The 25860-nt window shown below is 32.3% G+C and overlaps 1 protein-coding gene across 5 annotated transcripts in view; it reads right to left on the bottom strand.

Annotated features, from left to right (window-relative positions):
* Window positions 1-25860, bottom strand: part of SLC16A7 (solute carrier family 16 member 7) — a 209704-nt gene that overhangs the window by 104638 nt on the left and 79206 nt on the right. For 3 of the 5 annotated variants that reach the window (XM_004467664.5, XM_004467665.5, XM_071218920.1), the window contains one exon: window positions 12844-12974. The exons of 1 other annotated variant lie outside the window; for it this stretch is intronic. The gene's annotated coding sequence lies outside the window, so the exon portion shown is untranslated. The remainder of the gene's footprint in view (window positions 1-12843; window positions 12975-25860) is intronic. One more of the 5 variants, XM_004467666.5, reaches the window with a different exon arrangement.

The raw sequence follows: 25860 nt of genomic DNA, 5'->3' as shown, positions 1-25860 counted from the left end.
TAAATGCCTATTCCTTTAAGGTCAAGACTCCTTTGTGATTAATCTGTGAGTCCTCTGTAATATTTAGAACAGCATCTCACAGGAGATATGAAAACCAAAGTCACTTAAGAAATTATTAATAGATTTATATCTAGACTGTATTTATCTGTTGAAATTTTAGATAAAAATACTAATATAATCAACAGATACAGAAAGATTTGAGAATTTTAAGTATCAACAAATTCCAAATGAAAAATGCATAATATATAAATTACTAATGAAATATAGGATAATTTACTTTTTAAAGCTGCAGAGAAGGAAACAAAAATAAGTTTCCTTCCTGCAGTTTATATAATCAGTCACGTATAAAACAAAATTTTTTTTTAAACACAAATTCATTTTTTCAAGAAGAATTTACTGAGTACCTGTTTCTCCTATGCTCCAGTTGCATTAAAAAAAGACTCCTTACCTCACGGAGTTTGTATTCTGGAATCATATTCATGATTTTATTGTTATTAAATTATTCAATTAAATTATAAATTAAATTACTCAAGGCATTTATTTTTGGCTTCAAATAACTAGAAAGGCCCTTTTTCAGATATTAGTTCGGTTTTACCTAGGCTCCCTGGAAATTAAATAACCAAATAAAATATTCCAGTACCTTCATATATTTCTCTTATCCCATAGATCTTAGTTTTTTCTGCCTTTTAATTTCTATTTGACATATCCTATTTGTTTATTCATATAGTGACAAATGCTTTTCCAAAAGCCACCTCAAATGATTTTTCAGAAATAGCTGGAGTATAACATTTAGAAATAGAGCTGGATTTGTTTTTCAATCATTTCAAAAGTCATAAATAACATTTCCAAATAATGTTAAATTTACATATTCAAATCATGATATGAATGTGAATATTTAAATTTATTAATGAACTAGGTCAATGCTGTTAGGATATCCATTTTACAGAAAGGAAACTCTGCCCCCAGAAAAATGGAGGGGCTTATGTGAGCTCATATAATGAATATGTGTCAACACTAAATATAAAGTCTATAAATTTGAATCCTCTCAGTATTAAATATTCCCCACCTTATTTATCATTTTTATGTCAAAATAATTTAAACTCCCAGATACTTTAAAACACTGCATTTGATTTGCTATACAAAAGAATGAGAATTAAAGGAGGAAATCTATATATGTGCAAAACTACACATGCATATATAAAATTGAAGTCACAAAAGCATTGCTTCCAGTGCATCCTATCCATTCTCTAAATTTCTAGTCTAATGTGGAATTATATATTTAAGCCCCATTTTTCTTCATATGACTTCCTCTTATGGCATGATGATTAATGCAAAGAGGCTTTATAGGCTTAGAATACTGATTCTGTCACTTACTCTGTGACATTAAGTAAGGCATTAAAGCTTTCTTAGTCTGTTCTCTCATCTGTAAAAGCAGGATAATAACTGTATTTACTTTTTAGGGTAATTGACAGGATTGACAAAAAGAACACATGTAAAGTAATTATTATATCAGGTAAATTTTACCTATCATCCTTTCGCCTTCCTTCAAATGATAAATTAAAACGTATCTCATTAAAATGAGTAAAGATGTTACTGAAAAAAATCTCATATTTTTAAGGAAAAAGGATATATATGGCTTTCATTTCTGTCAAAACAAATTCCATGTTTACCTTATATTATATTTAAGTATGAACAGTAACATTTAAAAGTCAATCCTAAAATTAAATTTGCATGAAGAGTATCTACTTTCACAGGAATAATATAAGGATTAAATGAAATAACATGTTTAATTTATCATAATGATTTGCAAATGGTGAGTTTCTAATAAATGATAGTTGATACTGAATGTGAAATCCCCCAGAGATTTAAAATGCTAAGTAATTCTAGGATCTCCAGGAAATAATAGGTAATTTTAATCTGGCAGAAACTCCCATTCAGGTTTCTTCTTAATTGGATTACAATTTAAACAAAGTCTTTTTCCAAAAAGAAAATCCAAGAAATATAACCCTTTATCCAGGGCCTACTTGGTAATAAAGTAATTATGTAAATAAACTTCCATATATGGAGTTTCACAAAGAATCACCTAATGAAAAATTCTGCTTATGATAGTGTTCAGGCAAGTTTATTTATAATTCTAGAAAAAAAGCCACGTACGTTTTTTTTCTGAAATACCCTAGCTTGGGCACAAATGTTCTGTCATGCCCTATACTTTCCTCTCCCCATCACCCTGCACCAGTCACTTTGGCCTCAATGCTACTTTTTCAAACTTCCATTCCTGTTTCAGGACTCTGCTCTTGCTGTTTTCTGTGTCTAGACCCTTTGCCCACAAATATGCACACAGCTCCTTCCCTGATCTCCTTCAGACTTTTGTTCAGCTTTCACCTGCTCATAAGACCTACCCTGACAACTAAGTTTGAAATGTATCCCACCACTGGAATGTCCTACTTATCGCCTACTAATATGCTACTTATTTCACTTGTTTATTCTGGTCATTATATTTTTCTCCACTATAATATAGACTCGCTAAGGCCACAGTTTGTTTAATGTTGAATACCCAGAACATGGAAGGATCTTACAGTAGATGCTCAATAAAATATTTGTTGAATTAATGAGTAAATGAATGAATGGATGGGATAAGCGATGAAACTACTTTCTACATGATAAAAGTCATTTAATAAAATTGGTTTATTGAAACATTATAGGGATTATGAAGAATAGAGAAATAGGCTATATTTTCAGCAGTGTCTGGGTGAATATACCTAAAATATCTGCAATTTGGGACTTTTCTAAAGGTAACTGGACATTAGATTGCTATACTATTACTACAAATGTACAGTAAATTATAGTATAATATATATAGTATAATCCAATAATATTGCTAATCATATGTTAATATATTATAGCAAAATAAAAATCATCAGCTCCTTCCCTTAGTAATAAAATGTAAATGATTTTCATTGAAACTACATGCACCTTTTTCTCCCATACTTATCTTTTGAAATATTTATCTCTTCCATGGTAAACTGATCTTTGTGAACACAGAATTATATGATATATTCCATACTTGTATTCTTATGGCCTACTGGTACTGTGATGTAACACAGACTAAATGATGGTTTCCTAAAGTAATGGTTGAACTACTCATCAAGATGAATATTTTTATAAATCTGTAGACTGCAAATAAATGGGCATATATATCTAACCCATTTAAATTGTAACTACTTAAAATCTGAGACCTAAAAATTTAAAAAAATCTTTATGATGCAAATACTTGTTCTAATCCATATAGTTCATTAATGTCAGATTTTCATGCATTGATTTTTTGGAAGTTTATTTTATTTTGAAGCATAGTGTTCTGAAATTATTTGGGCAAAGTTATTCAAGTCAAAAATTATTCTGAAATTATTTGGGCAAAGTTATTCAAGTCAAAAATTAGAATCAGAATTTTAGAACTGGAAAGTACTTCAGAGATCTTCAACTCATTTTAACGATTTGGAAACAAAGATTCAAAGAGTTTAAAGAACTTGATCAAAGTCAAAGATTAAGAAACTAAAATACCAGGTTCTGAAGACTAAATCCATATTTTAAGTAATTACAATGCATTGTTTGTCGATGAAAATAGTGTAAATGATGTATGTATTAAGACACTTACCCATGATCAAATTTCCTGATAAAACTATTTTGTGACACTGCACAAATAGAGACTCAAATTCACAGTAACACATCTCTGTAATCAAAAAATTGTCTATGTATACATATTTGTGTATAATATATACTTATAACTTTATAAAAAATTTATATACAGCCTTAAAAAATGTTCAAAAACCTCTTAATCCAAATAAAGATACCGAATGAGAATGTTTGTACAACCCCTTTACAAAGGTAAAAAAATTAATATCATTGCCATTTTTCAGAGCTTGTTTCTATAACCATGTCTACTCTACCAGATTGTACCAACTGATAAATAAGAAAAAAAAGTGATAGTGCAAGGTATATATTTATTTTGTACACATTCCTTAAACTAATAAAATCAGCCACAATGTCTTTGTTTATTCTTTTCAATGAAATTGAATAATCATGTAGAGAAAACTAAACTGGCCTGCAGGATTCAATTCAACAGGGCATTTACTACAGTTTTTGGAGTTCTAAATTTTTGTGTTTACAATGGGATATGCAATAAAATTATTTTTTCCTGAAATCATAATTCAATTCAATTCAATATAATTTCAATACAATTCAATATAAATTCAATACAATTCAATAATTCAATACAATTTTTATCATTTGTCAGCTTTATTGTGAAGTAAGATTTACATGCAAACCATATTTCATATTTATATGTAAATGCTAAAGAATAATATAAAAATGACTGTCTATAAAAGACTTAGTTTAAGAATAGAGTATAAACCAATACCATAGATATCCTCTCTCTACCCACAGGTGACCACTATTCTGATTTGATAATAAGTAATCTGTAGCTTACTTTTATTTATAATTTTACCATAGATGCATGTTCGTATATGTACATAAATGCATATGTATTCCTAAAGCTATATAAAATACATAAATTTATTATCTATAAAATATGCCTATATATAAAATATATAACATATAGAAATAAACAGGCCAAAGGAGGTGAAATTTAATATATATAAATATAATATGTAAAACATAATATTTATATTTACATATTTATATAAGATTCATCCATATGTATTCTTGGAAACTTCATTTTTTCATTTGATATTAAAATTTGACCTTTAAACACTGATGCATACAGATTTAATTTATTAATCTGTTGTCACAAATTATTTCATTTCTGAATATATTTGTGCGTATGTGTATGTGAAAAATATGCATAGATATTTGAATTATTTCTGGTTAGTTGTCATTGCAAAATGCTTCTATGAACATTTCCACACTTAACTCTTGGGGCACTTATGCAAACATTTCTCTAGAACTATTTCAGTGGAACTATTTAGAGATAATTGTACAGATTTACTCTGATAGCAGCAGTGTACAAGAGTCCTCCTTGTTCCACATCTTTATTAATGTGTGGATTTATTTTGTTTCTAATCTGTTATATGTGAAATATTTCACTATGATTTTAATTTTCACATCTATGATAACTACTAATTTTGAGCATCTTTTCATATATTTAGAGCCTTTCATATTTCCTCTTCTGTGAAATGTCAGCTCCTATAACAAACTAGTCATGTTTGTTTGCCTGTAATAATTGAAATATTTCTATATGTATTCTGAAAATAATTCTTTCTCACTATATATTTTGCAAATATTTATTTGTGTCTGTTCTTTTCAAATCTATCATTACTTTCAATGAAATATTTTAATTTTAATTAATTTAAATCTATTAGTCCATTCTTTTATGATCTGCTCTTATTATGCTTTCTTTTGTATTTTAAGAAAATTTTTCCTAGTTTATCCTATAAAAATATTCCCATAGATAATAATCTGCTGGTTGATTATATGTGTTGCAAATATCTTTTTCTTTGTTATTCTATTTATAGACTGATTTTGTTATTCTATTTATAATTACTATTTTGAACAGAGTTTCAAAATTTTAAAGCAGTGAAATTTACTTGTTCTTTCTTTTATGATATTCTCTTTGTGTGCCTTATAAAAGAAATTCTTCCTTGGATCAAGGTAATGAAGATATTCCTTTAGATAGTTTCTTTTTTTTTAAATTTAAACTGTTTATTTCAAAATTCTTTCCAACTTACAGTACAGTTACAAAAATAATACAAACCTCATAAGGAGAAACACCAACATATTCCTACCCAGATACCAGGTGTACCAATTTAAACACTTTTGCCACATTTGCTATATCATTCTATTTATTCTCTCAGTTTATTTATATAGCTACCCATCCATCCATCTATGTATTATTTATCAATTCATTTTCTGAAGACTTGAGTATAGGTTGTATAGTCATGCTCCATGAATACTTAAAACTGTCATGTACAGTGACTAAGACTAAGGATGTTCATTTATGTAACCACATTATGTACAGTTATCCAGTTCAAGAAACTTAACATTGATATAAAGATTATATTCTATATTTCTTTTTTTTCTCAAGTCCCAATAATGTTCTTGAGCTCTTTCACCTCTCTCATTAGAGCCAGACTAAGATCATGTATTGTTATTGTTTCTTTATTTGCTCCTCCTTTTTCTCTTTTTAATTGTATGATCATATAAGCAATACAATTTTTTCTCATCTTAAATACTCCTAAGGATACCATTCAAAGGATTAAACACATTTACAGTGTTACAGTTCACTTACTAACTCAGTGGTTTTCTAAAATATTTTGTTCTCTTTCTTCCATTTAGTTCATGATATATTTAGAATTAATTTTTTAATTTGTGTAAAAATATAAATACTTCCATTTGTCTCCAGGACCACTTATTAAAAAGTTCCTCCTTTCCCTGCTGACATATAATATCAGGGATCTGCCATATATGCTTGAATCTGCTTATGTAATCTGTGTCCCATTCCATTGTTATATTTGCCTATGCCAGAATTATTATCACACTGCATTAACTAATACAGTTTACAGGGAGGTTGATAATCAGCAGACCAAAGTTCCCCTCCTTTGCAGTGTTTCTTTGGAAAAGTCTTGCCTATTATTGCCATGATAAACTTTTGCATTCATCTTAGAATCAATCAGTTCCAAAAAGATCAATGTTGAAATATTTTGTTCAAACTGCATTTATTATATACATAAAATTGGGGAGAAATGATATCACTGTTGAGGTTTTCAATGGGTAAATGTGTTAACACCATATATTTTTCTTTAATAATTCCTATATAAAAGCTTTATTCATATTTATCTTTAAGGTCTTAATGTTTGTTATAATTTAGACTGCATATTCTGGCATTTTGGGGAATGTATAGAAATAAAATTGACTTTTGTATATTGATATTTGTGGTGGTTTGAAGCTGTTTGTACCCCAGAAAAACAAGTTCTTAAATTTAATCATTTTCTACAGGTGTGTACCCATGGTAAGTAGGATCTTTTTATAAGGTTACTTCATTTAAGAAGGTATGGCCCAGCTCAAACAAGATAGGTCTTAATCCTATTACAGAAGTCCTTTATAAGCAGAATGAAATTCAGACAGAGTTCAAGAAGGGACAGAAAGCAAGAAATTGAACCTGGAAGAGAAGGGAGAAACCAGGAAACAGTGCCATGTGCCTTGCCATGTGAAAAGCTAAGGAATCCAGGATCACTGGCAGCCAGCCCCAGAACACCATAGTCTTTGGGGAGAAAGTATCGCCTTGATGATGTTTTGATTTGGTCTTTCTTTTAGTCTCAAAACCATAAGCAAATAAATTCTCATTGTTAAAGCAGAACCATTGGATTGGTACTTGCTTAAGCAGCCTATGAAACTAAAACAATATATGGAATATTTGTTCAACTCTTATTAATTTTAAAAATGTTATATGAAGGTGCTGAAGGATTTTTAATGAAGATAGGTATGTTATATGTGACAATTTTTTAGCCTCATGTCCAATCCTTAAAACTATCACTTATGTTTCTGTGCTAAAACACACAGTAAACTTTTATTCAATATTCTAAAGAGAATGAATTCATAGTGTTTACTGTTGGATTTTAATATTAAAAATAAGTCTTTGTCAGGTAAAATAAATTCCCATCTATTTCCAGGTCAATAAGATTTTATTTTTAACAATTTAGTGTTTGTAAAATTTTGTTAAGTTTTTCTATTCTGCATTTTCTGAGGCTATAATAATATATTTTCTTTCAACTGTTTATGCGATATATTGTTATTCATAGATTTTTTTTGAAAATTTAACAGTCTTGCATTCTAAAAAAACTCAACTATGTTTTAGTTAGCTAAAGACTGCCAAGGCAATACACCAGAAATGGGTTGGCTTTTACAGTGGAGACTTATTAACTTATAAGCTTACATTTCCGAGACTGAGAAAACTGTCCAGTTCAAGGCATATCAGGTGAAGCTCTCTTTTCGAAGACATGGTTGCCAGAGATCCAGGACCCCTGTCACTTGGCAAGTGGCAATGCTGCCATCCGACAGCCTCTCACTTCTCCTCCAGCTTCTGATTGCTCCCTCTGTGGCTTTCTCTCTCCCAGGTTCCAATGATTCAGGTTCTTGTTCTCACAGCTTTCTCTTTCAACTTCTGTGGGTTCCTCTTTGAGCTCCTGTATCTTTTCTCTCTGTCTATCCCTGCATATTCTTCCATTCATAAAGATTTCTAGCAAGAGGATAAAGATCCACCTCAGGTCATGCCCTACTGAAGTAACCTAATGAAAGACCTATACTGCTCTAATCAAAAGGTCCCACCTACAATGGGTTCGGACCCACAGGAATGGATTAGCTCTAAGGAAACCATCTTTTCTGGGGTACATACAGTCTCAAACTACCACATACATTATCATTACTATATATACCCAAAATTGGTTTTAATATTTTCTTTAGCATTTATGCATCTAAGTTGATGAAGGAAATGAGATCGGACTTTTTCTTTCTTTATTGTGCTAATTTGGTTTTGTTCTTTTGGTTGTATGAATCTCATAAAAGGATTCTAGAATATATCTTTTTCAGTTTCTGAAATCCTTCAATGCTTGGTAAAACTTGCCTGACAAACTCTCTGGGGGTGGAAATAATTGTGTTTACTTATTCATTTTCAATTCATTTTAATTTTAATTTTTCTAAGAATTGTCCATATTTTCTTAGTTTTCAAATTAAGAGAAAGAATTGCTACTGTAATTAAGTTTCCCTTTTCATTGTTAATAGTATTCTATGTTTCTTTGTTTCTTTTTCTTTTTAATCTTCACCATTCTTACCAGAACTGGTCAATTTTCAGTCTTTTCAGAGACTCAACTTTTGGTTTTGTACTGTCTTTTTATTGTGTATTTTTTGTAATTTTGAGTTATCTTTCTTTCCACTTCCTTTTTTTCTCCTACTTTTCATTTTGTTCTAACTTATGTAGGATGCTTAGCACATTAGTATCTAGAATTTTTCCTAATATGAACATTTAAAGCTGTAAATTTGCCTTCTAAGATCTTCTTTTTTACATTTCATAAGTTTTGACATTAGTATTTTCATTATTTTCTAATGAGATATTAGCTCAAAAATATTTTCTAGATTTATAATAAGTTTGATCCCTGTATTGTTAAAAATTGTTTATAAAAAAAGAAACTAACAAAAATAGTGTTTTAAATAACAAAATGTACAGGGTTGTATTTTTAAATTTTGTTTGAAAAGGATATTTAGATTACATAAATGTTACATAAAAATATAGGAGATCCCCATATGTCTCATTCCCTGGTTTTATATTTATTTAATTTTTGAAATGGGTTTCTTAGTTATATGGCCCATGGTGAATAGGATACCAATTTTTTAAAAATTTACTCATTCTTGATTGATAGCCCAGCATATAGCTAATTTTTGTAAATGTTCTGTGTAATTAAAAAATAAATGTGCACTTTCTAAAGGTTAGATGCACATTTTTAAATGTCAAAAAAATCATTTGTATTAGATTATCCAAATCTTTCTATTCCCCTAGGTTTTTGTTTTCTTTTGTTTTGTTTTTTTGGTCAACTTGGTATACAATAACTGAAAAGGTGTCAAAAATCTCACTTCATGATAGTCAATTTGTCAATTTCTCCTATTTCTGTCAAATTTTGCTTCATGAATTTTGAAACTGTATTATAAGAATTATTATATATTTCTGGTGAACTGAATCTTTTTTATCCCTAGTGACTGATCTTCTTATCACCAGTAATTTTTTTTTTTACTTAGGGGCTATTTTTATCTGACAACAGAGCTATACCAACTCTTTTTGATTACTAGTTCCTTAATAAATATTTTTTATTCCTTTTAATCTCAAATTTCTTTTTTAAGTTTTTTTCATATAACATATAACAATTCTTTTTTTCATTCAGTCTTAAAATTTTTAAAATAAATGATTTGGTTTATTTACATTATGACTTGATATTTTTGGTTTCAATGCAAGCATTTGTTATTAGTTCTTCTTTTACTATATTTTATTTCTTCTTTATTTAATTTTTTATTGCACGGATTTATTTTTCCCCTTCATGCCATTTTATTTCTACACTTCATTGGTTAACCTAAAATTTTAGTATGCATTTTTACTTAAAGTTTAAACTCAACAACCATTTCTTTATTATTTTCAAACTATACAAGCATTCACTGGGAATTTAAAAACATAAAAATACAGGTAATAAATATACATAAATTGCACATAATCCTAATACTAGAATAAACTATTGCAAACATATTGTTAAATATTAGGCTAGAGTTTCAATTATACATGTCTGTATGTATCTTGTTTCATCAAACTGAAGACAACATTTTTAGGTTATACAAAAATTTTATGCACCAAGATGTATCAAGCAAAGAGAAGCTTCCAACTTGTAAAAGTATACCTAATCTTTTCATTATCAGATTATGATGCCTCTGAATCACATTTGATTCAGAATTTGCAATCTGTGTTTTCTTACACAATCTCATCTTCTGGGCTATTAAGAACATTGTTGATTTAGCTTTTCTACAAAGTTCTCACAAATGGCCTCTAGGAATTTCTTCAAAACTGCTAATAACATTGAAACTTCTTCCTCGATCTTAACAAAATACATCAACAGAAGATATTCAGACAATACAGGACTCATATTTTTCCACTGATGGTTCAAAAATAGTTTGTTGCCTGAAATATCAAGGAATTAAATTTTCCAGGCATACCAGAAACAATAGCCAAATTTGCACGTGCATAGGCATGACTCTGACATGACTTCCTCTTTGGCAACAATGACTGTAAGATGCCATCTAACTGTAAGATATATCCTGATTTCAAAGATGATGAAATAGGAAATAATGTGCTTCTTAGAAATGAAGAAATAATGAATGGAGTATATAAATATACTATAAGTATATATAGTGTATGTTTGGTTTTATGTATATACATGTAATGAAAATAAATGTGCTGTCTAGAGGTACAGGTCTATGGTTTAAATTTCTCATTTATTTGTTAGGTAATTTTTTAAAAATTCATGAATATATGCCTATATCATTAATTTTCAGAGTATTTCACTGGATTAATAGCCCTTAATTATCTCACTCTACCCTGGAAGAGTTTCTATTTCTTACCTTATTTTGATATTATATGCTATACTGTAACAAGTACTTCAATTTGAAACAGAGGTACACAACTTTTTTTCCAAATTCCTAATTGTTCTAAAGAATAATTTTGAAATGCATGTAACGACTTTGACTTCTAATAACATTTCGAATAATTTACTTAATATCTGTCCTTCTCATCAGAGTATAAGATAAACAATGGCAACAATCAATCATTGCATCCTCAGTTCCTACTATAGTTTTTGGCATAAAGTAGGTAACCAATGTTGTTATTAAATAAATGATAAATTGCTGAATAAGTAGCTCTGAATATTTGTACCTAGAAAATGTTCATTTTATCCATTGTGCTACTTGCTTTTGTTTTTTTCTCTATAATTATAAAATTTCAACTTTAATAATGAGTTTATTCACTTTCAACTTAATATGGGATATAACATTGTTGGCAAAAATATGTGGAATAAGAAAACAGAAATAAAATTTAGGCCACATATATATTCACTTGAGCCAGACATTCTGACCATTATTCTAAACAGGGATAAGAATACCATAACTAATATTAGTAGCAATTAAGGCATAAGTGCCTGGGAAGAGGCTGACCTTAGATAAATAAAAGTAAATGATGAACCCATGGTTCACAATTCAAAACTCAAAAGGACCTAGAAAGTATCAATGAACTTAAAGTAGTAAAAATGTAAAATAATACCATCACAATTCCCTATTTCCTTCAATCCCTCCCATTTTTCTATTTCCAAAACATACACAGACGTGCACACACTTACACAGAAATACATGCATCTCTCCTAGAACTTCCATGGACATCATTTTGCTAATGAAAGTTCTTTCTCTAACAATTCAGGATGACAATTTGTGATTTGCACATCAACCTTTTATAGATTATCAGCTGTTTTTCACTTCTCTAGACTGGCCTTAAAGAAGATCATTTAGGAATTCCTGATTCTAACTCCTAAACCATTAAACTCATATTTTTCTAATGAACAATGCCTGAAACTACATGTTCATCCCTTCAGTGATTAACAATTTGAATGATCCTTGTTTTGTATGGAAGACAAGCTATTTTCTCAGATGCTATACATCATTCTTTCAAAAGTTACCTTGCTTTTTTTTTTCACAAAGAACTGTTCTATTGAGCCAATTTTTCTCCTAAATCTTCTTTCTCTGTTTTTGTATTATTTTATTTTTATAGTTCATTGGTTTAAATTATTAATTCAGTAAATGTGATTTTTAGTTGTTTCTAGTATATTTACTTGATTTTAATTATAATTCCATAGTCTAGATTGTGAGTCACTCCTATATATCTCTTTCACTTTATCTCCCATCTTGTTTCTTCCATTTAAAGTGACATTATTTCTTAATTAAGCAAATGGAAAATAGACACAGAACCAATCAGTTTTTGAAAAATTCCATTTTCCAGATTGCTACCTGTTCCTTCCACCTATTCCAACTCAACTATTGAGTTGATGAATAGTCAAGATCAATTAATATCAATTAATATATTTTCATTGGCCTCATTAATCAACTAATATACATTCATTAATATATATTCATTGGCCTCATGCTGTTTTTCTGTGCACAGTTCTGTAACACATAATACAACTTAGAGCTGCTGTGCCTTGTTCCTTTTATTTATGAGTAGATCCAAGAAAAACAGAGTTAAAAATGTAGTTTTACCTGTTGATGGGAGCCCACTAGAAGAGATTTCTGTGGGTTATGTGTGGAATCTTTAGCCTTGTCACTATTCCTTGAAGTGTGATATCTGAAGGCAATACAAAGGAAGAGAGGTAGAACAAACTCTGGATTATCTAAAGAAATAGGAAAACAAGGATTACATGTATAATTGACTTCCACCTTTTCAGAGTCACAAACTAACATCCCAATAAATTGCTACCATCTTTTAATAATTAGAAAAATTAAATATATATTTTTCTTTGTAGGCACAACTACTAAACAAATGATCAAATGTGTATGATAAAAAATAGATAAGTATAGTCTAAATAACACTTTTTCAAATACTACATACCTACCTTTACAAGTAAAAAACTACATTGGCATTCATTAGCTGCCACTCAAATATTTCCCCCTCTCATTTAATAATCTGCTCCAAAATTTAATTAAATAAATTAAATATTCATTGGTAAAAGAAAAAAATAGTTTAAAAGAGAATTACTAGAAATACTACAAATAATATGCAGGTCTTATAATGAGACCAATCAGATCCTGAAAAACAAATAAAAAGCATTTTAGGGGTCTGATTATTTAGAATCCAAACTTCTTAATCAGATCTAGGTAATAGATGTATATGCTACATCTCCCTAATACATCAAATACCTTCACTTTAAAGTCCGGTGCTGAGTATACAGAACGTAGTACTTAAAGAGTTTTTATCTGAGCCAATCCTTCCTTTGCCTAGAATAAAGCTGAGAAAAAGTCAACTATTTTAAATAAATAACCAGTTACCTGTCTTGCATCTGGTGTCACCTATCAAGTGTCAAACAAAGGCAACATAGCCACAAGACTAAATGAGATTTGTCTGAGAGAATGAGGAAAGTCTGTGATCTAGCTGCCAAGAAGTGAGGAACTTAGGGTAGGGAGAAGAACAAAGATTAGAAAAGGAATCTGGACTTAAGGGATAAAATCTGCAAAATGGATAATGCTGAAATTAAAAGGTTTAACACGGTAGGAATGAAGAGGTGACACTAATTGGGTCTCCTAGGTCTGGGATAACACAGCAAGGAGAGGCTCACATCAGCTTCTAGGAATACATAAAGATTACAGAGGAATATATAAAAGATCAAAGTACAAAGTCACTTTCCCAAAGTGTATTGTCCAGAAGATGATCAAATTAGTACCATGACTAGTATCTTTCTATCGGGCCTACTGTTGCTGAAAGCTGTACTTCTGCTCACAGTTGTACTTTCAGTTCTATTTCTATGGTGAACTTCCAGATTTAGTGATTGCACCTGCCCTCACCTATTTTCTTCTTTGGAATCCAAATACATGTTCTTTGGAATTCAAAAGCCACAACAAGTATCCTTCAAAACATTTTAAAATTCAATATTCAAGTTTATTTACAACTGTCCTTTCTATAATGTTTTCAAGTACATAGATTTTAATATATCATTATTTTCGCAAAAATGTGGCTTGAAGAATACTAAAAGCATTTGGCTGTCTCAAGTGGTTTTTCAACAGCTTATATGGTGGGATACTACTAAAGTCCAAGAACTCTGCATTGTCTTCTAGAAATACATATGGGTTGACTAATCTGTGAAAAGGTTGTAGGATATAGAGGTAATGGAAACTATTAGAAATGGTCAGTAGCCAGACTCTGGTGTGATATTCAAGCTCCTGTCTCATTCAGTTGCATAGAATATTAGAATGATCCTTTATATACTTGTTGATAATCATTTATTCAACTTCACAAAGGTAAAACAGTATGTATGAATTTTATGAAGCCTTATAAACAGTTTAGCCTACTCAAAAGTTTGAGTTTCAAAATACAGTCCAGAAATAGTGTACATAGCAAACTAAGTCAGAAACTAAATCGGTAGGAGTTAGGTAACCATTGGCTTCACTATAAATTCCTCTAGATGATCCTACCCATAAAGTGACCTGAGATTTCACCAAAAAGAATTAATATGTTCCTAAAAGAACAATCTATTGTTCTTTTTTTCTCTATTGCCCTATTGCCAAAAGGATATAGCAATGTCAAATTAATGTGCAATGTTTAAGTTCAGGGGACAACTTGCCTAATTTTACAACAGGATTTAAGTTGAACCAAATCTTTTCTTTCCCAACATGTAATTGAATTAAGATTGAAATCTAATTATAGAAGGCCAGATTATTCTCCAAAGTGAATCATCTTTTAAATATTATTAATTTTAATATTATATTATAAATATTATGTTAATATTATATATAATATATTATATTAAATATTAATATAATATAATAATATTAATATTATTAACTGATTTACTTTGATGCCTAGACAAGTAAGATGGGCAACAGAGCAAGGCCCACAAAATACCAGTAATCTATATTTAGGTGTAAATGGTTGTTGTAGGTAAGAAAAAAAACTCTAAGAATGTTAACTAGCAATTAATATTGTCACACTAACTGAAAATGTCTTCATTACGGGAACATTAAGAAAAACAACATAAGCCAGTATATAATTCTCTATGAACAATTGGACATATACTTCCCATACTAAACAATTCCTCGATCTCCAATACTATACTTTTAAAAATGAGTAAAGCAGTGGTGCTGACACTAGTTATAAAAGCCTTGAACCAAGAAATTCCACTGTTAGAATTTTTTGCTTATATGCATACTTGTACAAGCATGTAAAGGTACATGTACAAAGATGTACAAGGCAACATCATTTATAACTGTGGCCAACTTTAACAGTCATTTAGGGAAATGGACAATGAAATTGTTACACATCCATAAGAAAGTACTACACAATTGTAAAAAGAAGGAAGTTGATCTATATACAATAATATGGAATGTTTGTCAAGGTATAAAAAAATGAAAAAAAATTGTAGTACAGGAGAATACGAGTCTATCTATTTTTAAGTGAATATACATAAAGGCTTATACTCATATATTTGTGTATATATATACATTATCTAAAAGAACACTTAGCTATCTATAGTGTATATATACCTTTGGAAAGTGGGATTGAAAATATAAGGTGCATATAATTTATGAATTTTGCAATGTTTAAAAGTTAAACAATAAGCATCTTACTTTTCTATTAAAAACTCAAAAATACAAAATAGAAAGTGCTAAAATATGAAACTTTAATACACAAATATAAATACATTTCCTCTATGTTAACTTGGTTGTAAGTTGTAGCAGGTACTTCTGTTTGTATTAAAAATAGAATTCTCACACTTTTTTCCTAGTAATTTCTCTTGATAGCTAAATTTTCATACTTAGGAAATTTAAATTGGTCCCTGCTTATAATGTACAATGAGAATTAAGCTGAGCCAAATATTTTCTTTTCCAACATGTAATTGAATTAAAATTGGAATCTAATTACAGGAGGCCACTTTTTCTCCAAAATGAACCACAAGAATTATTTAGGAAATTATCAGAAATATAATTTATTGGGCAACATTCCATATCTACTGAATTAGAAACTCTAGCAGTGGGACTCTGAGTATTTGAACAACCTCTCCAAGTGATTGTAATGAGTACAAAAGTTATAAAATCAGAATTCTAGTCTTTTCCTCTAACACACCTACAAGTGTTAGCTATAATATTGTAATAACCTGTTTGCAGTTCTTGAACCATGATGGAGTTTTATCACTCATATCCCATCCACTATTTCCTCTCATTGAAGGGTCCTTCTCCACTGTCTTCCTCCACCTAACTCCTATTCATATGTTAAAATAAAGGTAAGCATAACAAGCCCTATCCCTGAGGTTTGACTTTGACCATAATTCTAATCCCCCCTGCATACTTCTACCACAGCATATATATATAATATGTATATCACATTTACTTGGCACTCTCCCTTGTCCTTGAAGACAGGATCTATATCTTATTTGACTTTATCCCAGAACATAGTAGGTGTTCAATAAATATTCTTGAATGAATGAAACAGAAGGAGAAATTAATGTCTTGGTAATAAGTATTTTTATCACCTTTGAATCAACACACAGCCATGCAGGACAGCAAAACAAACACGCTGGTCACTGAAGGCAAAACTGTTAAATTCAATTCTGGATTTTACCACTTTCTAGATGTGTCAACTAACTTCTTAGTATCCTCCATTGTAACAAGGAGACTTTATTAGTGAAGAGCTCACAAACTTAGGGCTTAATTAAACATCCAGCAAGGGTCTATAATAATTAGAATCTTCATCCAATAGCATTAATACTATGCAATCCAGTTTTTATCTGGATAAGTCAGCTTAAACCTTTAAAAACAATTTCTTGTTCTTTAGAGATATACTTATCTGGGTGTTTCATCTATAATAACTGTAGTCTTTTTCCTTGCCCAGTATCATAGCTTACACTTATCAGCATCCCAATTCCTCCCCTGAAAAATGATTAGGGTTCCTCTTGTTAAGCTTAAAATTCCTTGGAGCATAGCTGGAAAACCATTCATAACATTTTTCTCACCTCTCATGTTTAGTGACATTCTCTGGTCAATTAGAAGAAAATGGAATTACATTTAAGATTTCTGGGTTCTTCTCTTTAGTTTTTAGTCTTCAGATTTTCTGATATCTTGTTTCTTTCAATTTGTAAAGAAGATAGTTAACTATGTGTTAACTGGCACTAGGGAAGGATGCTTTAAAAAATTTCTGAACGTTTCCAGGAAGATGACAGGGCTAGAGAATACCTTTCCCAATTTTCTTCCAAAATGCCCATTTTTTAAAAATCCAAACAGAAAAAAATATCCATAAGACTCCCTGATTCCAATGAAAAGAATGAGAAATATGCTAGAATCCCCTAGAAGTGCCTATAAAATACAATATCATTGGGGCAGGACTAAGAAATAGTACCACAGCAAGGTGAGTCAGCGGGGCCAGAGTCATCAAGAAACATCCTCCATTTCACCAAGATAAGCTTCCCTGGTCTACTGAAACCTCTGCCCACCTGATGGCAGACGCTTCCTGTGAACCATTGCTCATTTTAGAATCCTGAACATATTTTTAGTTCTATCTATGACATATCTCTTTGTCTTCCAACACTTTGTCACCTGTAGTCTCATGATTCTATGATCCTTGTTCCACCTCCCTTAGGTAATTATGCTTATAGTAAGGGAAAACTGAAAAAATGTACATGCCTAACTTCGAGAAATGGTTGAATATATTACTCTAATCCACTTGATAGAATATTATGTACCTAAATGATGGCTATGAAATTATGTAATAACATGGAAATATTGATGACAATGTTAAGTGAAAAAAGGATGATATACAACTATGCAAGGAAGCGGATGTGGCCCAAGCGACTGAGCTCCCACCTACCACATGGGAGGTTCTGGGTTCGATTTCTGGTGTCTCCTAAAGAAAACAAGACTGTGAGCAGATGTGATGGGCTGGTGCAGTGAGCTGACGCAAGAGGAAACACAAGGAGGAAAACATAATGAGAGATACAATAAAGTAGGGAGTAGAGGTGGCTCAAGCAATTAGGCATCTCCCTCTCACATGGGAGGCCCAGGTTTGGTTCCTGCCCCCTAAAAGGAAGACAAACACACAACGAACAGATCCAGCAAATGCAAACAATGAGGGGGTGGAAAGAAACAAATAAATCTTTAAAGAAAACTGTATGCATAGCAAAATTCCAAATTCATGTCAAAAGATATATATAAGAAGAAAATACATAGGCTAGTGTTAGCCTAAGGATTTCATCAAAATTAAAAACTTCTGCACATCAAAGGACATTACCAAGAAAGTGAAAAGACAACCTACAGAAGTGGGGAAAATATATGGAAATCATATATCTGATAAGAGTTTAAAATATAGAATAAATTCGCACAATTCAACAAAAGGCAAACCACCCAATTAAAAATGGACAAAACATTAAATAGATATTTCTCCACAAAATATATACAAATGGCCAGCAAACACATGAAAAGAAGTTCAACATCATTAGCCATTAGGGAACTGCAAAACAAAACATGAGATACCACTTTATACTCACTAGGATAACTATTATTTTTTTAAAAACACAGAAAATAGCAAGGGTTGGCAAAGATGTGGAGAAATCAGAACTCTTGTGTACTGCTGATGGGATTGTAAAATGGTACAGCCATTTCGGAAAAGCATTCCTTGGTTCCTCAAAAAGTTAAACATCAAGTTATTGTATGACCTGGCAGTCCGACTTCTAGATCTATAGTTCAAAGAACTGAAAGGAGGGACTCAAACAGATACCTATACACCAATCACCAATTTTCATAGCAGTATTATTCACAATAGACAAATGGTGGAAACAACCATATATATATATATATATACACACACACATACATACATATATAAATACATACACACACAAAAATAAAAAATAAAGCAAAAAAAATTAGTGAAGAACAGATGCATATTGTTTGAATAATCTTTCTATAAACTGTGTGGTAAATGAGAAAAGTTCCTTTGGAAAAAAATAACATCTCTAATATGCTCCTAAAAGGCCAAGTCTTAATTCCCAGAGGGCAAATCTTAGTTACTGAAGAGTGCTAAGATCTCTATTCAATTACAAATCAATAAAGTTATCCAATAAACTCCTTACAGAATTTAGTACATGTTTGAATATATTTTCATTGTTATTAAGATTAAAATATTGAAGGATATTTTCATGTTATTTAACAGAATTTGTTCCCATAAAGCTAGACAATTTGTCTCAATGTTGCCAATAAATCACATGAAGGTATTTTTCAAATAGAATGAAAACAGTTCTTTGGATATGTATATTCAAACTGTTTTAAAGCACTATGTAATATTTTAAAACATAAAATACATTTTTATTTAGTTCCTGATCTCTTTATAACAGGTACATCCCTAAATTTTAAAAACATTCCAAAATTTTAAAACATTCCAAAAGATATTCTACATGTTAAGCTTATACAGAGATTTTGTGACACTAACATTGGGGGGAAGAGGACTGTTAACTACAATCTGTTCTTATAAAGAAACAATAAAACCTAGCTATAGGAGGTGGCAGAGCTGAAAGTTACCCTCTTTCCTTACATCCTCAAGATTCACTATGAAGATCATCTCTAAAGAAGCTTCACAGAATTCACAATTTTAATCTTTCATGGTAAGAATTTGCTATTAGTGGGAAGCGTACTTGCCCAGTGGTTAGGACGACCGTCTACCACATGGGAGGTTCGCGGTTCAAGCCCCCCGCCTCCTTGACCCGTGTGGAGCTGGCCCATGCACAGTGCTGATGCGCGCAAGGAGTGCCCTGCCATGCAGGGGCGTCCCCGCGTAGGGGAGCCCCACATGCAAGGAGCATGCCCCTTAAGGAGAGCAGCCCAGCGTGAAAGAAAGTGAAGAAAGTGCAGTCTGCCTAGGAATGGTGCCGCACACATGGAGAGCTGACACAACAAGATGACGCAACAAAAAGAAACACAGATTCCTGTGCCGCTGACAACAACAGAAGCGGACAAAGAAGACAACACAGCAAATAGACATAGAGAACAGACAACCGGGGTGGGGTGGGGCATAAGGGGAGAGAAATAAATAAATAAATAAATCTTTAAAAAAAAAGAAAAGAATTTGCTATTACTGTTAACGGAATATTCACTGAACACCGATAATGAACCTGGTGCTGAGTAAAACAAAAATGGACCCAAAGTTAAATATAATCTAGATGTGAGCTACAGGAGCAGTTGAAAATAAATCAATTGGTTCGATCCTATGTGTCACTTCTGGAAGGTCACCAGAAAGAATTCTCCCAAAAGCAGAGAGAAGAAAAAATTCTCTATTTCCTCCTTCTTCTTCTCCTTCCCTTTCTGGACTCCTCAAGATTGGGTCAGTCCAACAGAAACAAAACAAAACAATAAACAAGCAAAAAACACAGTCCTTTAGGAACTGAAGGCATCCTTGCACCATTTCAAAATTTAGGAACCTTCTGCATTTGCACAAAGCCTTCATTTTCCCTCTCCCTTCACTTTCCCCAAATGGCCTTTAGGCTGGCCTCTTAGAGTATTAACTCCAAACTGGGCATGGCTGATACCAATGACTTCAAGCATCAGATTGATCCTGATTGAGTTTCTCTACTTTTTAATTATTTTATTAATTTAATTTTGTTTCTAATCCTGTTCTTTCTTCATACATACTGGTATCCCCCATCTTCCCAGACCAGAGATCCCACTACCTGCCTGAGTACCAATCACCAATGCAGGGAATTTGTGCATGTTTCTTCTGACTATGCTGCACCTTGGAAGAACAGCTGTGTGTTCCTTGCCCTAATTCTCCCTCTCCTAACCTTCATGCTCCACAAGAGAGCTCTATCCATCCTCTAACCTTCTGCTTGCCAACCACCTTCATCTCCACCTGAGAGCATGTCAGCAGCTGCCATGCTTCCTGCCCTTGTTCCCCAGGAGAATAACATTCTAAACCTGGGGAAGAGCCGAAAAGGGATTTCTATATTCTAGCCACATCTCACATTTCCTTCCTGTTCTATTCTAAAGAAAAAGGTATCACTCTTTTTCCTCATGCTAGTTCATCATTTTTAATGAAGTCTTTCTTGCCTTCTAAGGGTCTTGGCCTCAATAATTTTAATACTTGATTTTTAATTTTTTTAAACTTATCTGTCTTTTTTGGTTCTTTCCCTTAGCCTACAAAATGCATCAATCTCCTCCAGACTAAAAATAGGCAGAATTCCTTTTATCCTGCCTTTTATTTGAGCACCACTATATTTTTCTTATCTTCTTCACTTGAAAACTTCATGGAAGGGCCCACCTTTATTTGTAGGCTCTACTTTTTCACTAGCTACTCATCATTAATTCCTTGTTTCTGGACTTTTGATTGCAAAACTTGGCTAAATAGCACTCCTCTTGAGGATGAACTACAACTTAAGTATATTTAAATATACTGGGCCTTATTTCATTACTTTTCTACCATATTTGACAATATTTAATTGTACCCTGTACTTGAAACTTTGCAGTCTTTAGCTTTTGTCTCACTATATCATTCTTCTCTTGCTGCCCCTTTTAGAAAGTTACCACCCTTCTTCCATAGCTACTTTCCCTCTTTAGGCTTACCATGGGTTTTCATGAAGGTTACACTATTGACTCTCTTTTCTCTTCTACATATACAGCTTCAGCTAACACTTTTATTCTTGATGTGTCTCAATTCTCTTTCCTTTGCCGCAATACTTTTCCTATATTATAATTCTTCATTTCTTGCCACTTCCTAGACACTTTTAAATGGATGTCCCTCAAAAAATGTTAACTTCCTGGGAATCTATTCACTGTAATACACTCAATTTGCAGGCTGGAAAACTATCATTTCTCCCTCCCCTTTTCTCCTCTTATATGTCATTCTTCTTTCAGAGCTCTTAAATGCCTCTTTCTTCCCATCGTTACTTTAGCCATTGGTTCTTCATATAAGGACAACTATAATAGTTCCCTATAAGACTGTCTCACCTTTATTTCCCAATCTTGCACACCCGACCCCCAACACCACACACACATACCCCTCCACACACGAGCCTCTCTCCCATACACCCGAACAGGTATGATCTCCCAATAGTATTCCTTTGGACTGGGTTACTACCACTCAAACATCCTCAGTGGCACCTGTTGGGGATTCAATCATTTCCTCCACAAAAGGCACATATAGATGCCAATCTCTAGTCTTGTGAATGTGAACCCATTTGTAAACAAGACTTTTGAAGATCTTCTTAGCTAAGGTGTGCCCAGTCTGAATGAAGGTGGGCCTTATTCCAGTATGGCTGAAGATCTTATAAGCAAAGGAAATTGGATGCAGAAAGAGAAAGCCACAGGGAGCAGCGAGAAGCTGTAATTCAAGGGAAGCCAGACAAGAAAGGAGACACTGCCAGGTGTATTGGCATATGGTAAAAAAGCCATAGACCAAGGCTCACTGGCAGCCAGGCACCTGAATATCATGGTCTTTGGGGAGAAAGCATCTCCTTGTTACACTTCAGTTTAGGACTTTTCCTAGCCATAAAACTCTGAGCCAATAAATTCCCTTGTTTAAGCCTATCCATTTCATCATATTTGTTCTTTGCAGCAGGGAAACTAACAGCACCAAATAGTCTTGAATCCAAGGCACTCTAAAATCTGATTCTATTAAAAATTTCTTGTTTATTTTTCACAAATCTCTGCATTTCATTCAAACTGTAAAACACCATATCAGGAAACACCTGTACCACAGAATGTTAACAAACATTACATAGAAATAATCAAATACATTTGAGAAATTCCATGCTAAATAGAGTATTTATTTCATAATTTCTCAGGCTTTACTATATTAAATATGCATTGAAATTTTCTTTATTTATAAATGCAAACCTTCCAGAATCATTTAACCATAGAAACTTTTTTTAAGAGACTTGCCTTCCTTCCATTCATCCAACCCTACTGCATTTTCACATAATGAAAACATGCCCACACTTCTACACAAATAAACAACGCCATTTTATAAAATCATGAAATTATTTCTAGTCATTTTTGGAAAAGAAAAATCTCCCTTCTCCAAACTGTCAAACAAAGCTATTTGATTATACCATACTGTATTTGTTTTTAAAATAACTTAGTCTCTCCCCCATTCTGGATTGTATTTTGAGACCATGAATCATATTTATATTCCCTATACTACCTAGAACAGTAACCTAAGCCCAAGTAAATAACATCATGCCAGAATATGCAAAACTTTACATATTTCTTTTATAATATTTCATTTTTTCTAGCCATCAGCATGGAGAAATGTACATAGAATTATATAAATCATCACTTAAATATAAAATGATAACCTTAACATGTAGTTTGTTACTCATGCAACACTAAACTAGACACTGGTGCTAGAATCATGGTCTGCAGAGAATAATAAAGTTTAGATATATTTAATAGATTTAGTTTCTAAGGTAGAGTTTATTTCAGTAAATGGGGTATAGAATTCACAAAGTACTAAATAAAACTAGGTAAAGAAATTTTCATACCACAAAATTTATTTTAAAGACCAGTCAAATTATAACCAAACTCCTTGGAATTTCCAGGGATCAAACATGCAAAATTCATCATTACTGTCAACGATCTAAGACAGGGAAAAAAACACAATAAACAAGATGGATGGCATGGTATCTACCTTGTCCAAACTGCAGGATGAGTAGGAGGTACCAAAGGCCAAAGAGATTAGGGAGAGAAGCTAAAGAAGCTATTTTCATCAGAGACCTTGGGACTCCAAACAATGAGGTCTTAAGGTTCAAATGACAAAGTGTTTTATAGATTTGGGTAGGGGGTGGCATTTTGCCTTTCTGTCTCCAAACCAGCCTTGGTTTCCTGGGAGTAAGTCACTTTGAGAATATCAAGAGACAGGCTATACACACACACACACTACACGCACACACACATACACACACATATACAGTGAGGGCATTAGCAATGGTGAGAAAGCAAAAGTGGAAAAACTCAAATGACCTCTCTCTGGCTCATGTGACTTCTAAAAATATTTGGGGGAGAAATTTTCAGAGAATTCAAAGTCTATGTGAAGGCAGATGAAGGCTGAAAAATCAGGAGAACTAACATCAACCTGACACTATTTTTAGTCACTCCATTCATGTCTTCAATTGTTCAACAAATAACAATTGAAAGCCTACTATGTACCAAGAAAAGTGGTTACAGTACTTAATAAAACTAATTCCCACCCATGGAATGTAAATTTCATTAAATGAGATAGACAATAAAACAAGTTACAAATATAACCATAAGATAATAATAAATTGATACATTATATAGAAGAAATAGTATGATAGAGATCACTTGTTCAGGGATGGGTAGAAAGAAGGGTTTGCAAATATAAAGAGACTGTCAAGGAAAGTAAGATGGAGGAATTCTTGTTATAATTCTAAAGAGTAGAAGCTGAAATACCTCCTTCTCTCCAACTTGCCTTCTTTTCAATCCAAAACACATTAGTAGTCAAGATAATTCTTTCTCAACCTAAGGGAAATGAGTCTAGATAGACTAATTTCTTCTAAATCCCAAGGTTCTTTTTGAAATCTGGTTAACTATTATCTGGATAACACTATATAGGAAAGTGATCCCATGAGTCTGTGATGCTGAGACCCAGGGCCCTTGGAAGCTCTCAGAATCAAGCCACTTACTCACTCTGTGTTAGTCAGCTAAAGGGGTGCTGATGCAAAATACCAGAAACGTGTTGGCTTTTATAAAGGGTATTTATTTGGGGTAGAAGCTTACAGTTACCAGGTCATAAAGTGTAAGTTACTTCCCTCACCAAAGTCTACTGCCACATATTGGGGCAAGATGGCTGCCGATGTCTGCCAAGAGTTCAGGTTTCCTGGATTCCTCTCTTTGTAGGGTGACATTTCTCTCCTGGCTCAGCTGTTGTGATTTCTCCACAAGGCCAGCTGTAGACTATCAGGTGAAAGGTCTGTCTGTCTCCCTGGGGCTTCTGCCGTGTTCAGCAAGCCATCTCTGTTCCTCTGTGTTCTTCTCCTGTATGTTCACATCCTGTGCTCCAGCTCAAAACTCCCAGCTCTGTCCTTTGCCATGTCTTTTCTACTGAAGAGGCCCAATCAATGTCCTAATCCTAATCATAATTTAATTAATTAAAATGATCCCTCTGACAGACCAGTTTACAAACATAATCCAACAAATATTTTTGGAATTCATAAACAATGCCAAACTTCAACACCAGCTTCATTCTTTCTTGATGATGAGTTCCAGGGACTCAGCCTGCTTTCTAATCTTGTTGTCCATCGTTACTCTGTTTTTTGTAGTTCTACTTTTACAGTCTGGGCTATAAAGTGGGGTAGTCTCTCTAACTCTGCTCTTCCATGATGCCCTTAAAATTAGTCAGCAAACCTCTTTCTTTTTAAGCTTATTGCCGTTCTTCACTATGTAGAAACAGATGGGTATAGTAAAAATGATAAATACAAAGATTTTCCACAGCTTACAGAGTAACAGCATATTTACTGTGCTCAACCCTCATTTATAGATCATCCCTTTCTCTGAGATGATAAAATGTCA

This window comes from Dasypus novemcinctus, chromosome 12, assembly GCF_030445035.2.
Source record: "Dasypus novemcinctus isolate mDasNov1 chromosome 12, mDasNov1.1.hap2, whole genome shotgun sequence".
In the NCBI taxonomy this organism is placed as follows: domain Eukaryota; kingdom Metazoa; phylum Chordata; class Mammalia; order Cingulata; family Dasypodidae; genus Dasypus; species Dasypus novemcinctus.
Note: the sequence above shows the minus strand (reverse complement) of the source record. Positions and strands in the feature narration are given on the sequence as shown.